Source organism: Macrotis lagotis, chromosome 5 (genome assembly GCF_037893015.1).
Source record: "Macrotis lagotis isolate mMagLag1 chromosome 5, bilby.v1.9.chrom.fasta, whole genome shotgun sequence".
Taxonomy (NCBI): domain Eukaryota; kingdom Metazoa; phylum Chordata; class Mammalia; order Peramelemorphia; family Peramelidae; genus Macrotis; species Macrotis lagotis.
The window spans coordinates 195,433,692-195,449,694 of record NC_133662.1 but is presented as its reverse complement, the minus strand read 5'-3'; positions in this window follow the sequence as shown (position 1 = coordinate 195,449,694).

The window sequence follows — 16,003 nt, the reverse complement described above, 5'->3', positions numbered from 1 at the left end:
ACCAAAATGGAAATCTGTGTTTGTAGGAGACTAATCATAAAGTAAACAGATTTTTTTTTTATAAAGGACTCTTCCTTTACTCAGCTCCATATTGCATTTAAACTGTATTTTTGAGTCTTCCTTGTGGATGGATTTATTTATTCAACAATCCTTGAGGCATTTCAGTTTGGAATCTTAACTGGGTTTTGTGACCTTGGGGTTTTTAAAGTATTTTATTAGCTGTATTTCAAAATAAGTGCTTGCCTTTATAATTCTATGTATATCCTACACATTCAAAATACTATTCTAAAGGGCAATCCAAGGGCTTTACCAGATGTCCAAAGAAGTCCATGAGAAAAACTGTCAAGAACCCTTGGGCAAAGGGATTTTACTGGTAATGCATTGATCTAGGAAACTCCCTCTACCAAAAGAAGTAGACACTTTCTTGAAAACCCTATCTTAAAGAGTTTCTTGAGGCACTGAATTCAAGTGACTTGCCCTAGTATCACCTAGTCAGTATTCATCAGAAACAGAATTTGAACCAAGTCTCCCAGATTTCAAGGCTATCTCTCTCTGTCCATGGTACCACACTGCCTTTTAAGGGCCTAATAGGTAATAATAATACCAAACATAGAGTGCTTTATGTTTTACAAAGTGTTGCATGTAAATTATTTATTTTGATGGTCACAGTCACCCTGTGAAATAGTTGCTATTATTACTCTATGTGTTAGATAGAGATAGAACCTATGTGTTTTCATCCTTGCCCCCTTTCACCAGCTAACAAGCATGTACACCTGCCTCCCTATCTTGAACCTCTTGCTTCAATAATTCCATCGTTTTCTTGTTCCATTCTCCAACTCTGTGATCGCTCAAACCTCAATACCATGCCTGACCCACATTTCTCCTTTAAAGTTATTTCCCTTTATAAGAATCAAATAAGAATTAGAATCAAATGAGATAATATTTGTATTTTTCAAAATGCTAGTTATCATTATCATCATCATCATCTTTACTTAAAATATAAACTTCTTAAAGTCAGAAACTGTCTTCCTTTTGTATTTGGATATCCAGATCATCACAGTGTGGGTCTATGGTATAATTATTTAATTCATCTTTTACTCATTCACTTTATAAATGTAGAATATATGGTTACGTGAATTGTGCATGGTCATGTATCTATTATATACCATAGCCAGGGTTCAAATTCAGGTCCTCCTAATTCCAAGTCTAGACCGCAAGCTTCAATTCCAACTCCCTTCACTATGCCACAATATTTTTGTGCTAAATGTCAGCATCTAGAACTGGGAAAAAACATTAAATATCCTCTCCCTAGTTCTCTCATCTTTCAGATGAGGATAGCAAAGTCCTAAAGGCTACAGGAATTGTTCTAGGTCACATTGGAAGTATTAAAAGGCAAGATTTGAACTCAAGTCCTCTGACTCCAGAGTCATGGTGCCTACCACAAAGGAACTTAGAATTTGTAGGAGTGATAAGACTTATCAATTGATAAATAGAATGGGTAGCTACATGGTATAATGGATAGACAGAACATCAGGTACAGAATCAGGAAGACTTCAAGAGTTCGTATCTGACCCTCAACAAGTCACTTAATACAGTGTACCTCAGCTTCCTCATCTATAAAAATGGGGGGGGGGGCAGGCAGAGCCAAGAAGGCAACAGGAGAGGATCGTCTCTTAGGTGCTCTGTCTCTGATATTTCCAAACTTATAAAATAAGGACTCTAACTAAATTTTCAAGAGACAGAACACACAGAGGGATCCAGTGAGGCAATTCTCCAGTCCAAGATAAGCTGGAAAATAGCAGAAAGGCTCAACTCCACAGGGCTGGAGGGGCAGCCCACCAGAGTGAAGGAACTTCAGGGTGCTGGGAGCCACCACTCATGGCAGGGGGGACAGGTTCCTGACCTACACTCAGGGAGCACCAGGAATAATTTGGTAGATAAGCAGGGTGGGGGACCTCTGCCAGAGTGAGCAAGAAGCCCAGCCCTCAGGGCACTCAGCCAGCAGCATGGTCATGGCAGCCCAGATCCAGGAGCCAAAGGCAGGCAGAGCCAGTAAGCAGGAGCCCCCAGGCATGAGTGCTGAGTATGGGTAGGGGAGTGGAGAGAGTCTTCCAAGGTCTGTCCTTTGTTCCTGGAACAGGACTCTGGGGCTCTGACCACATTCAGATCATAATCGCAGTCTCCATAGAACAGCAGGCCCCACCCCCACCCCACCTCAGCCCCATGGCAAAGGGGTGTGCTTGTGGTCATTCACAGACCAGGAGGGAAGACAGAGCCTCACACACACTGAGACCCTTGTGGGGGGTCCCAATAATATTCAAAAGGTAAGGAAGCACCCCAAGACCAGGCACAGGATGGAGAAATGAGTATGCAGAGAAAAAAGAGGAACACCATTGAGAAATATTGTCTATGATTCCAAGAAGGATCAAAATACTCAGTCAGAAAATGAGGAAGTCCACGCTTCTGCATCTAAAGACTCCATAGCTTGGGCTATGACAGAGCTCAAAAAAAGACTGAAAATCAAGTGAGGGAGATAGAAGAAAAATTGGGAAAAGAAATAAGTGATGCAGGAAAACATGAAAATGAAGTCAGCAACTTAGTCAAGGAGATCCAAAAAAAATGCTGAAGAAAATAACATGTTAAAAACTAGCATAGGTCAAATGGATAAAACAGTTCAAGACGTTATTGAGGAGAAGAATGCTTTAAAAAGCAGAACTGACCAGATGGAAAAAAGAGATAAGAAAGTTCTCTGAAAACATCAAATCCTTCAGATATAGAATGGAGCTGAGGGAGGCTGCTAATTTTACAAGAAATCAAGATACAATACTTCAAAACCAAAAGAATGAAAAATTAGAAGAAAATGCAAAACATCTCAATGTAAAAACAACTGAAATGGAAAACAGATTCAGGAAAGATAATTTAAAAATTATTGGGATACCTGAAAGTCATGATCAGGAAAAGAGCCTTGACAACATTTTCAAAGAATTACTACAGGAAAATTGCCCTGATATCCTAGAAGCAGAGGGAAAAATAGAAATTGAGAGAATTCACTGATCTCCCCAAGAAAGAGATCCAAATAAAAAAACCCACATGAATATTATAACCAAGTTCCAGAACTCCCAAGTCAAAGAGAAAATATTACAAGCAGCCAGAAGGACACAATTCAAATATCATGGAGCTGCAGTCAGGATCACATAGAACTTAGTAGCAACTACATTAAAAGCTGTTAGAACTTGGAATATAATATTCCAGAAGGCAAAAGAGCTCAGAATGCAACCAAGAATCAACTACCCAGCAAAACTGAATGCCCTCTTCCAGGGAAAAACATGGACTTTCAATGAACCAGGGGAATTTCAATTGTTCCTGTTGAAATAACCAGAGCTGAACAGAAAGTTTAATCTTCAAATACAGGACTCAGGTGAAGCATAGAGAGGGGAGGAGAAGGGTAAAATAAGAGGGACTTGATGATGATGAACTGCATGTATTCCTACATAGAAAAATGATACTCATAATACTCATATGAACCTTCTTATTTAATAGAGCAGGTAGAAGGAGCTTTTATAGTTGAAGCACAGGAGGGAGATGAATTTGAAGATATGATATATTGTAACAATTGAGTCAATGGCTAAAAGGGAAATGTAATGGTAGAAAGACAAAGGAGAGGTTTAATAGGCTAAGATAAGGTTCAATGTTATGGAAGGGGGGAAGGCAAGATGGAATAAGGGAACCTTCGCTCTCAGGAGAGGAAACAGCATATATAGTCAATGGTGTATAGACATCTAAAGTAAGAAGGAGAGAAGGGGGAGAGGGGGATGGGGTGATGTGAGTGATGGAGGAGAGGGTGGACTGTGGGGGAGAGTGGTCAGATATAACACATTTTCTTTTTTATTTCTTGCAAGGGGCTGGGATTGGATGGCCTGAGTGGGACCATAGAGCCAGATTGATGCTGGGCCTAAGGGGTGATATGTGGGCTCGGGGCCTCTTGGCCCCAGGGCCAAGGATCTGTCTGGTATGCACTCAGTTACCATACAGCACATTTAAGAAGAGGGACAGAGTGAAAGGAGAGAGAAAATATAGTATAAGGTAGTGGGGAAGTATGAATGGAGGGAGTTACAATCAGCAATAGCAATGGTGGAAAAATATGGAAGTATCTTGTGTGATGGACTCATCATAAAGAATCTGATCCACCCATGACAGAGCTGGGGGTGTTGGAACACAGACTGAAGAACATTTATCATCATCATCATCATCATCATTATTATTATTATTATTATTATTATTATTATTATTATTTGGGGGGGGGGTTGCAGGGCAAATGGGTCTGGGTGGCTTACCTGGGGCTGCACATCTGGGTGATTGTTGGGTGTCTGAGGCCGGATCTGGGCCTGGGTGCTCCTGGCTCTGGGACCAGTGCTCTGTCTGCTGCACCACCTGGCCACCCCTACTACTATTATTATTATTATTATTATTATTATTATCATCATCATGATGATGATGTTATTTTATTTTATTTTGGGCCTTTTTTTTGTTTTTGTTTTTACAGGGCAGTGGGGTTGGGGTAGCTTGCCCAGGGTCACACAGCTAAGTGATTGTTGGGTATCTGGGACTGGGTTTCAACTCAGGTGCTCCTGGCTCTGGGGCTGATGCTCCATCCACTGCACCACCTGGCTGTACCTATTATTATTATTATTTCTTTTTAATTTTAATTTTTCCTCTTTATCGCTTATGTGGGTCTATATTTTGGGCGGAGGGGGTTATTATGTTTACTCTTAAACAATAATATTTTAGTAATGTATTAAAAAACCATAATTTGTATAAAAATAAGAAGAAAGAAAGAAAGAAAGAAAGAAAGAAAGAAAGAAAGAAAGAAAGAAAGAAAGAAAGAAAGCCAAAAATGAACTGGAAAAAATGGCAAAATCTTACAGTATCGTTGGAAGAAAACTCCAAATGAGATCATGAAGAGTCAGATATGACTAAAATGACTGAACAACTATAACAGATAAAGAAAATAAAATTTGGAACATGTGTGAGTACATGCCAGAATTATGAAGTACAAGTAGGACATATGAAGAATTCTATCAGTCTACACAGGTACCTAATAATCTTACAATAATATATATATATAGGCATTATTATTATCCCTAAAACTATGTTTCTACACTACTACCTACCTGTCATGAATATCACCTGTGAGAATAATACCTAATAATTAGCATTGTTTTATATATATATATATGTAAAACAATATATAGCATTGATAGCTATAACATATAATTATATAACAATAATTAGCTATTATAATTAACATTAGTATTTTTATTATTCTTATATCTAATATTCATATAATACTTTAAGGCAGGTAGATGGTATAGTGGATAGAATACTGGCCTTGGAGTCAAGAGGATAGAAGGTCCAATCCAGTCTCAGACACTTGCTTCTTGTGACCTTGGACAAGTCATTTAACCCTAGTTGCCTTGCATTCAGTGAACTGTCCAGTCATCCTGATTCATATCTGGCCACTGGACCCAGATGGCTCTGGAGAAGAGAGTGAGCCTGGTGACCTAGCACAGTCCCTCCTCATTCAAATCCAATTCAGGTGCTTGTCATGACATGACCTCCCTGATGTCATGCTCTTCTTCAAAAATGAAGGACAAAAAAATTGCTATTTTATACTTATAGAAACCCTACTAAAATAGGTAAATATTGTATAATTTTACAGATAAGAAACCTGAGGGAAGAAGAGGCTAAATGGCTTACCCATAGCTAGTAAGTAGATGATGTGGATTTTGAAATTAGATCTTCCTGTCTCCAAGTCCACTGCTCTATCCATTTAGTTGTCATCTAATTTGAAGATGCCCTTCAAATCAAGATGGGAGGGGGGACCCAAAAGATAACTTGACAGTTTCATCAAAATAGGGACTAGATGTCACAATGATGGGAAACCTAGGCTGACCTTTGATTTTCCCCCAAAATGAAGTATTTGTCTGATTGAGGTCCACAGACCTCTCAGGTCCCCTTGATCAGCAGTAGGCTATGATGTTTTCACATCATAACAGGGATCAGGGATCACAATGGCAGGAATCTTAGACTAGCCTCTGATTATTCTCCATATTGTCAGCCATTCAGTCAAATGTCACTATTGTCATAGTTCCCATTTCAGAAAAATACTAATGAAAGAATTACTAATCTAAGAACATTACATCTAAAGCTCACAATTGGAAAATTCTCTGATTGAAGATAACTAAGAACTGAACTATTGAAAAAGCAATATTCAAGTAGGAACCAGAGAACTTCTCTTTTGGTTTTTGGTTCTAAGCTCTAAAACTGACTCAGCTTGGGTGACTTCACTGTGCATGGTACTTTCTAACAACAAAGATCCTAGAACTAGAGGGGTTTAAATAAAACTCCTTTATTTTACAGATGAGAAAGAGTTGAATTTAGAACCAGGAAGACCTAAATTCAAATCCCACTTCAGACTCTAGACAAGTCACACATTTCTGGGCCTCAGTTTCCTCCTCTATGAAAAGGAAATATGAATTGGATGGAGTGGAAGATTTCCTAAACAATAATCCTAAAGTCAAAAAGTATTGCAAAGTCATCTTAATCAGCAAACACATGATCTCACTATCAAGAAAAGAGACAGGACACTGAAAGACAGCAACAATGGAGAATACAAGCTCATTTGTAACACATGAATGAAAAGGATAGAAGGTCACAAGGAGTACTGAAAATAGATATCCTTAGTTACTTTTGATACTTATTATCTGTGTGTTCTTTTAGAAACTCTACCAAAATAGGTAAAAAATATTATTGTATGATTTTATAGATGAGGCTGGTGGTAGTTGTTGGTGAGTTGTATCCAACCCTTTGTGGCCATCTTTGGGGTTTTGTTGGCAAAGATACTAGAGTGGTTTGCCATTTCCTTCTGCAGCTCATTTTACAGATGAAGAAACTGAAGCAATCCTCCTCATTTTCTTCATCGTTAAAATGAGTGTGGATTCAATGACTCTGTGATGCCTTCTAGATCTAGAGAAATGATGCCATGAATAGTTTATAAGAAATATCTTCTTGAAAAAACAGCTGATGACTGTGGAACTGAAGAATGGCCATCAACTATTTAAAAACTACATAAACTATTTTTTAAAAAAATAGGAGGGGCAGCTAGGTGGTACAGTGGATGGAGCACCCTGGAGTCAGGAGTACCTGAGTTCAAATCCAGCCTCAGACACTTAATGATTACCTAGCTGTGTGGCCTTGGGCAAGCCGTTTAACCCCATTGCCTTGAAAAATCTAATAAATAAATGAATGAATGAATGAATGAATGAATAGATAGATAGATAGATAAGTGAATAAGTAAATAAATAAATAAATAAACAAACAAACAAACAAATCTATAAATAAATAAAATAGGAGAGGAAGGATTTCTGCCAAACTCCTTTCATGACATCAACATGGTGCTGATACCTAAACCAGGAAGAATCAAAACAGAGAAAGTAAATTATAAAACAATCTCCCTAATGAATATTGATGCAAAAATTTTAAATAAAATTTTAGCAATGAGTACAGCAGATTATTATCAGGAGATCACACCATGACCAGGTTGGATTTATACCCAGTAGCAGGGATGGTTCAACATTAAGGAAAACACTCAACATAATAACACATATCAATAGCAAACAGAAATTATATGATTATCTCAAAAGATGATGAAAAAAGCCTTTGATAAAATACAACATCCATTCAGGAACAAATGGAGTTTTCCTTAAGATAATAAATAGTATCTATCTAAAACCATCAACAAATATTATATTTAATGAGAATAAATTCAGAGCATTTCCAATAAAATCAGGGGTGAAACAAGAATGCCCATTATCAATATAGTATTAGAAATGCTAGTTTTAGCAATAAGAGAAGAAAAAGAAATTGAAGGAATCAGAATTGGCAATGAGGAAGCAAAACTTTCACTCTTTGGAGATGATATGATGGTATACTTAGAGAACCCAAGAAAATCATCTAAAAAACTCCTTGAAACAATTAACAAATTCAGCAAAGTAGCAAGATATAAAATAAAACCACATAAATCATCAACATTTCTATATATGAATAACAAAGCCCAAGAGCAAGAGATAGAAAGAGAAATTTCATTTAAAATAGCTGCAGATAACATTAAATACTCGGGAATCTATATCCCAAGACAAATCCAGAAACTGTATGAACACAATTATAAAGTACTTCTCAGCCAAATAAAGTCAAATCTAAATAATTGGGAAAATGTCAAATGCTTATGGTTAGGTCAAGCTAATATACTAAAAATGACAATTCTACCCAAATTAAATTACTTATTCAGTGTCATATGTTCAAACTACCAAACAATTACCTTATTAAGCAAGAAAAAATAGTAATAAATCTGGAGCAAAAGGGCAAGAATAACAAGGAAACTGATTAAAAAAATGTAAAGGAAGATGGCCCAGCTCTATCTTATCTAAAACTATACTATAAAGCAGCAGTCATCAAACCTGCCTGGTACTGGTTAAGAAACAACATAATGGGTCAGTGGATTATGATAGGTTCAAAAGAAGCAGTAGTAAATGATTACAGCATTCTACTGTTTGACAAACCCAAAGACATCAACTTTTGGGAAAAGGACTCACTATTTGACAAAAAAATGTTGAGAACACTGGAAAATAGTATGGCAAAAACTAGGCACAGATGCACATCTCATACCCTACATCAAAATAAGGTCAAAATAGCTACAGGATTTAGACATAAAGAACAATACCATAGATAAATTGACCACAAAAATACTCTATCTGATCTATGGAAAAGGGATAAATTTATGACCAAACAAGAATTAGAGCAGATTATAAACTTGCAAAATGAAGGATTTTGACTATATTAAATAAAAAATTTTTGCACTCATAAAATCAATGCTGTCAAAATTAAAAGGAAAGCAGAAAGCTGGGAAATAATCTTCACAACCAGGAGTTCTGATAAAGGTCTCACTTCTAACATATATAGAGAATTGCATCAAATTTATAGGATCACAAGTTATTCTGCAACTGATAAATGGTTAAAGGATATGAACAGACAGTTTTCAAATGAAAAAATTAAAGCAATGATCATATGGGCAAAAAGGTTCCAAATCACTATTGATTAGAGAAATGCTAATTAAAACATTATCATCTCACACTGATGATAGATTAGCCAAGATGAGAAAAAGGGAAGATGAACGATGTTGGAGAGGTTGTAGGAGGATTGGGACATTAATGCATTGCTGGTAGAGTTGTGAACAGATCCAACCATTCTGAGAGCAATATGGAACTATGCCTAAAGAGCAATAAAACTGTTCATACCCTTTGACCCAGAAATTCTAATTCTAGGTCTATATCCAGAAGAAATTATAAAAAAATGGGAAAAGTCCTACATTTTCCAAAATATTCATAGCAGCTCCTTTTTTGTGTAGTGGCAAAGAACTGGAAATTGAGAGGATGCCCATCAATTGGGGGAATGGCTACAAATACTATGGAATACTATTGTTCTATAAGAAACCATAAAGGGTCACACTCTAGAGAAGCATGGAATGATTTACAGGATCTGATACTGAGCAAAGGGAGTAGAACTAAGAGAACAGCAAGAACAATATGAGATGAACAACCCTGATGGAAGCAGCTCCTCTCTGCAGCCCAGAGAGCTGGTACTACTGTATTCGACTGGTTAAAGATTATATTATTCCCAATCAGAGGAAGAAAATCAAAACAAAATACACACACATACCAAAAAACCCGTTCTGAATCTAATGAACACTTTATAAAAATTATCTCTTATATATCTCTTTCCTTTAATCCTAATTCCTCATGTCAAAAATTACTAATTCATAAACATGTTTAACAAAATATGTATGTATGTAAAATGCTAACTGTTCCCTGCTGAGTGGAGGGGTCTGGGAAGAGAGGGTGGAAGGACATTTTTGTAACTTGGAAATATGCATGTACATATGGATGAAAATAAATAAATAAAATTCTTAAATGGCTGACCAGAAAATCATCTGGGAACTGAAGTAAGGTTCTCTGTCATGTGAGCCTCCTGCAGGAAGTCCTCAGATCTGAGATATTTGCTCAAATCATAGTTCCTAGTACCCTGACAATGTGCTTCTCTCAACAGAAAATTTTGTAGTCATAGCTGTAGAGATGGAAAAGTCCCTATGAATAATTTAATTTATGTCCTTTATGTTACAGATAGGAATACTGAGGGCCAAAAATGTGAAGTGATTTGTTCACAGTCACTCAATATATAAATACCATTTCCCTGCTCTAGATTCAGTGCTTTTTTCATGTCTCCTCTCTATTCTTATTTATACATGAATTCATTTATAAATGAACTGGAAAAGGCTTTAAATATAGGGCATTCTTCTCTTCCTTCTCTCCCCTACTTCCATATCTGACATAGATATGCTCTTAGATATTATTATTTAGTCATTTCAGTTGTGTCCAATTCTTACCCTATTGGGGATTTTTCTTGACAAAGATACCAGAGTGGTTGACCATTTACTTCCTCAGTTCATTTTACAGATGAGGAAACTAAGGCAAATAGGGTTAAGTGATTTGCCCAGGATCACACAACTGTGGATCTGAGACTGGACTTGAACTCAGAAAGATGAGTCTTCCTGTCTTCAGGTCTAGCAATCTGTGCTACTTAGCCACTCCACCTTTAGATCTATTCATCCTTAAAAAGAAAAGCCTAGAGAAATATTAATTTTAGGTTATTGGATAGTGAAAAGTATCACAATAAAGCCTTTTCATCCCTCACCCCCCTTTTTTTTCTTTATTGCCTTCTGAGTATTCAAATTCCAACCAATCAACTTTAGCTAGAGATGCCTATACCTATGCATGTGCACTGTGAGCACTATATGAAATTAGATGGAATTTCCTATGTAATGGCAAGCAGGTTTGTCCTCAGGGAAAGCCTTTGCATTGGTAAAACACTGCCCAATAAAAGCAGAAATTGACTTTGATATTCAAGGCTAGTAATGCAGTAAAGAGTCCCTTCCCTGCAGTTTTACTCAGTCTCAGGAAGGAGGAGGTCTTTTCTAGATGAACTGATATGTGATTTAATTCCTGTCCATTATTTCTCTCTTGATCATGTTTTGTTTATTTGGGGGTTTTTTGCTTCATCATTGGGAGGGGGATGGTGATGGTGGTCATTGCTACTCTCTCATAAGCATCAATATGTCTTTGAAAGTATTGTTCAGTTGAGGCTTATTTGAAGTTCAGAAGTGCACCCAATTTCATTTTTGATGAACTTCCCCTATTTATAATTTTCAATGCTGGAAAAGAATAGCAAAGGCAAAAGAAAGCCCACCTCTCCCTGGGGTCCTGTGTCCTTCTCTCCTGCTGCTGAATTCATTGTTTTGATTCCTTGATGCACTGGCAAACTTTCAAGCGTGCCATACGAGAATTTTAAAAATGAAGCTCTCATTTGGAAGTCACACAGTGGTGATATACACACAGAGCGTCAATTTAAACCATTATTACATACCATCTTTTTTTCTTTTATAATAATCCATTAAATGCTTTCAAGTATGGAGAAGGAATAGCAACCTGTAGATCCAAATGGAGCCCAGATGACCTATAAAATACATACTGCCTCACTGCCTGAGTTGTTAGAGCTCTCATCTCTAATGGATGGCATTGTTATTTTACCATCTAGACAACCACACACATCAATTATACATTTTCCAATGTCATGAATCACTTTCCTAAAACAACCTGTCTTTTTGTTGTTACATGTGTCATTTTTTTATCAACCTTTCTACACAAAATTTAAGGGGTTTTATATTTTTCTCTAAAAAAAAGACTTCTATACTTGTTTTAAACATATTGATAATTGGAAAATACCTCTTAGGGAAGAAATAATGTCAGTTCCTCCCCCCCTTTCCCACTCCCAAACATAAACTGGGCTCATGTGTCAATCTCAATATTACTAACTATATGCATTGCAAGTAAGCATCTTTTTCCTTCTTTATTCTAGTGTTTCGTAGTCATTGCATATCTTAAGGAAACTGTACATATAGATTGTCAGTTTACATACATAGTCTTTTATAAGGAAAACAAAAGATGAAGCAGAACTTTGGAAATGCCATTTGTTCCCCTCTTAAAAAAGCTATCATAAAGGAATCTGCTTGACTTTCTTTAATACAAAATTAGTCATTCCTTGATATTAAATCAAGCTGATATGGTACTATAATCCCCATTGCTGGCAAGGCTGAGGCTAGAGGATCATTTGCTGAGTCAAAGAATACTATCCTTATTACCTGCCACTAATATAGTGAGGTTCTAAGAGAAGGAAGGTCATGAGTCAGCTTAAGGAGAGGTGAACCAGGCCATATCAGAAATAGATCAAGTCAATCAATGGTGGGTTTTGTGGACTTCCAGAATGAAACTAATATGGTGATATGAATCTCAGAAGTTCTGAAGCTTTTCTGAAAAAAAAATTTAAATGAAACATCTAAACAGATCCTGAAAGTGACAGAATCTATAAAAATATAGTTGTTCTCAACTCAAGATATCATGAAGTAACTTCAAAAAAAAAGATAAAATTTGCTATTTCAGAAGAGTATAAAGCATCAAAGTGCCATCAAATGAAACCTCAAAAGGCTTTATGAATTGGTCTCAAATTCAAGAAAGATCTCTTGGAAGAACTCAAAAAAGATATTAAAAAACCAAAGAAAAGAAGAAAATGAAAAATTGAGAAAATAAATGAGAGTCATGCAGGAGAATTAGAAAAAAATGACTGAAGAAAACAGTATGCTTTTAAAAGTAAAATTCTACAAATGGAAAAATAAATCAACTCATTTATAAATAAAATTGGCCAACTGGAAAAGGAAAACAGCTTATCTAAAGGTAAAAATAATCAACTGGAAAAGAAACAAAAGAAATTACCTGAAGAAAGCAAAATTAGAATTGGACAAATAGAAATTAATGACTTTATGAGACACCAAGATTCCATCAAACAAGATCAAAAGGTTAAAAAAATAGAAGAAAATGTTAAGTTCCTCTTAGGGAAATCTACCAACCTGGAAAATAGATTCAAGGGAGATAATTTATGAATTATTAGTTTATCTGAAGGACATAATCAGGAAAAGAACCTAGACAATATCTTGATGGAATTATCATGTAAAACTGCCCTTAATATCCTAAAACAAGAAAATAAAATAGTCCTTGAAAGAATTCATCTTTCACCACCAGAAAGAGATCCCAGGATAAAAACTCTAAGGAATATTATAGAAAAATTTCAGAATTATCAACTAAAGGAGAAAATACTCCAAGCTGTCCAAAAGAAGCAATTAAAAATACCAGGAAGCCACAGTCATGATTATACAGGACTTAGCTACAACATTATAGAATCAGAGGACCTGAAATATGTTATTTCAGATGGCAAAGGAGCTTAGGTTACAACATGCAAAATTAAGCATATTCTTTCAAGGGAAAAGATAGGCTTTTAGTGATATAGAGGACTTTCAAACTTACCTGATCAAAAAAGACCAGAAATGAAGAAAAAAAATTCCCTTCAAATAAGGCTCCAGAGATGCATAAAAAAGGCAAATGGAAAGAAAATAATGTTGGTCAATAAGACTAATTATCTATATCCCTACATGGGAAGACAATACCTGTGATTATTGAAAATTGCATTTCTCTGAGGACAGTTGAAAGGAGCATAATTATATGGCGGGGTGAGTATAAATTGATCAGGATATGATGGTATCTTAGTATATGAGGGCTGTATTTCTATTGGAACAGTTGGAAGAAGAATATTTGAACAGAGAATGTATATATAAATTGATAATGTGATGATGGTTATGTCTCTTGAGAACTGTATTTCTATCAGGATAATTGAAAGGACTATACTTTGATAGAGGGTGTGGATACAAGACTAGTGTAACACAAATAAGACATAAAAAGAATTAAACTGAGCAAAAGATGGAGGTATTAGAGTTTAATTAATACCATATGAAAAGGCAGTAAGGACAAATTTTAGCAGTGGGGGGGGGAAGGAGGCAGAGTGTGAAAACTGAGTAAATCTTATTATACTCAACAGATTTGCCTCAAAGAGGGAATAACATATGTTCCCAATTGGCTTTATACCTTTATCCTATCCTTCAGGGAAGTAGGATTGAGTGAGGCAGCATGCAGAAGTTAAAACACAGGTGAAAAATGGGAAGGGAAAAGGACAAAGAAACATAAAACTAAAAGAAAGACAGGATGGAGGGAAATAGAGTTAGTAAACATAACTGTGAATGTGAATGGGATGAAATGTCCCAAAAAACTAAATCATATAGCAGAGTAGATTAAAAACCAGAATCCTACAATATGTTAATAAGAAACACATCTGAAGTAGAGAATTATATAAAAGTTTGGAGTAGAATATAGTATTCTTCAGCTGAAGTAAGAAATCAGGGGTAGCAATCCTGATCTCAGGCAAAACAAAAGCAAAAATAGATCTAATTAAAAGGGATTAGAAAGGAAACTAAACTTCCTGGAAGGTATCATAAGCAATGAAGTAATAATATGCACAAATGGTAAAGTATCCAAATTCTTACAGGATAAGCTAAAAGAACTACAAGAAGACATAGATAGCAAAATCATATTAGTGGGTGACCTCAGCTTCATTTGCTAAGAATTAAATGAATCTATCAACAAAATAAATAAGAAGGAACTTAAGGTGAATAGAACTTTAGAAAAGTTAGATATTAGAGAGACTTCTGAAAAAAATTGAATGAGGATGAAGTAAATATACCTTTCTCTCATTGGGCACATGTCACCTATACAAAAATTGACCATGTATCAGGGCATAAAAACCTCACAATCAAATGAAGAAAAGCATAAAAGCTTTTGTTTTTGTTTTGTTTTTTTGCAGGGCAATGGGGTTAAATGACTTCCCCAAGGTTACACAGCTAGGTAATTATTAAGTATCTGAGGTCAAATTTGAACTCAGGTCCTCCTGACTCCAGGGTCAGTGCTCTATCCACTGCACCACCTAGCTGCCCCTAAAAAGCAGAAAATTTAATCCTTTTCAAAGCATGATGAAATAAAAATTACAGGTAATAAAGAGCCATTGAAAGATAGACTAAAAATTATATGGAAACTAAATCGTCTAATTTTAAAAAAGAGTAGATCAAAAAACATATCATAGAAATAATCAATCCTAAACAATGACAATGATGACACATCATACCAAAACATGTGGGATGCAATCAAAGTAATTATTAGGGGAAATTTTATATCTCTCAATGCTTGCATAAATAAAATAGGGGAAAAAGGAGGGCAATGAGTTAGGCATGCAACTAAAAGAGCTAGAGAAAGAACATATTAAAAAACTTACATTTAAATGCCAAATTAGAAATTTTGAAAATCAAAGGAGTAATTAACAAAATTGAAAGTAGGAAAACTATTGAACTAATAAATAAAACTGTTTTGGTTTTATGGGAAAACATAGATAAATAGTGAATCTGATTTAAAAGGAAGAAAGAATACCTAAAAACAGTATTAAAATTGAAAATGGTGAACTTTCCAGCAATGAGGAGGAAATCAAAGCAATATTAATTCAGTACTATTTTGTCCAACAGTATTCCAATAGTTCTGACAATATCAGTGACATAGATAATAGTTACAAAAATATAGGCAGTCCAGATTAACAGAAGAGGAAATAAACTACCTAAATAACCCTAGTTCAGGAAAAAAAATTAAATAAGCCATCTATAGTGTCCCTAAGAAAGAAATCTCTGGGCCCAGATGAATTTCCAAGTGAATTCTATCAAACATTTGAAGGACAATTAATTCCAATTCTATATAAATTCTTTGAAAAAAAAAGGTGGAGTTCTGCCAAATTCATTTTATGGCACCAACATGGTGCTGATACCTAAATAAGGAAGAGCCAAAAACAAAGAAAATTATAGACCAATATCCCTAATGAATAGTGATGCAAAATTTTGAACAAAATTTTAGTA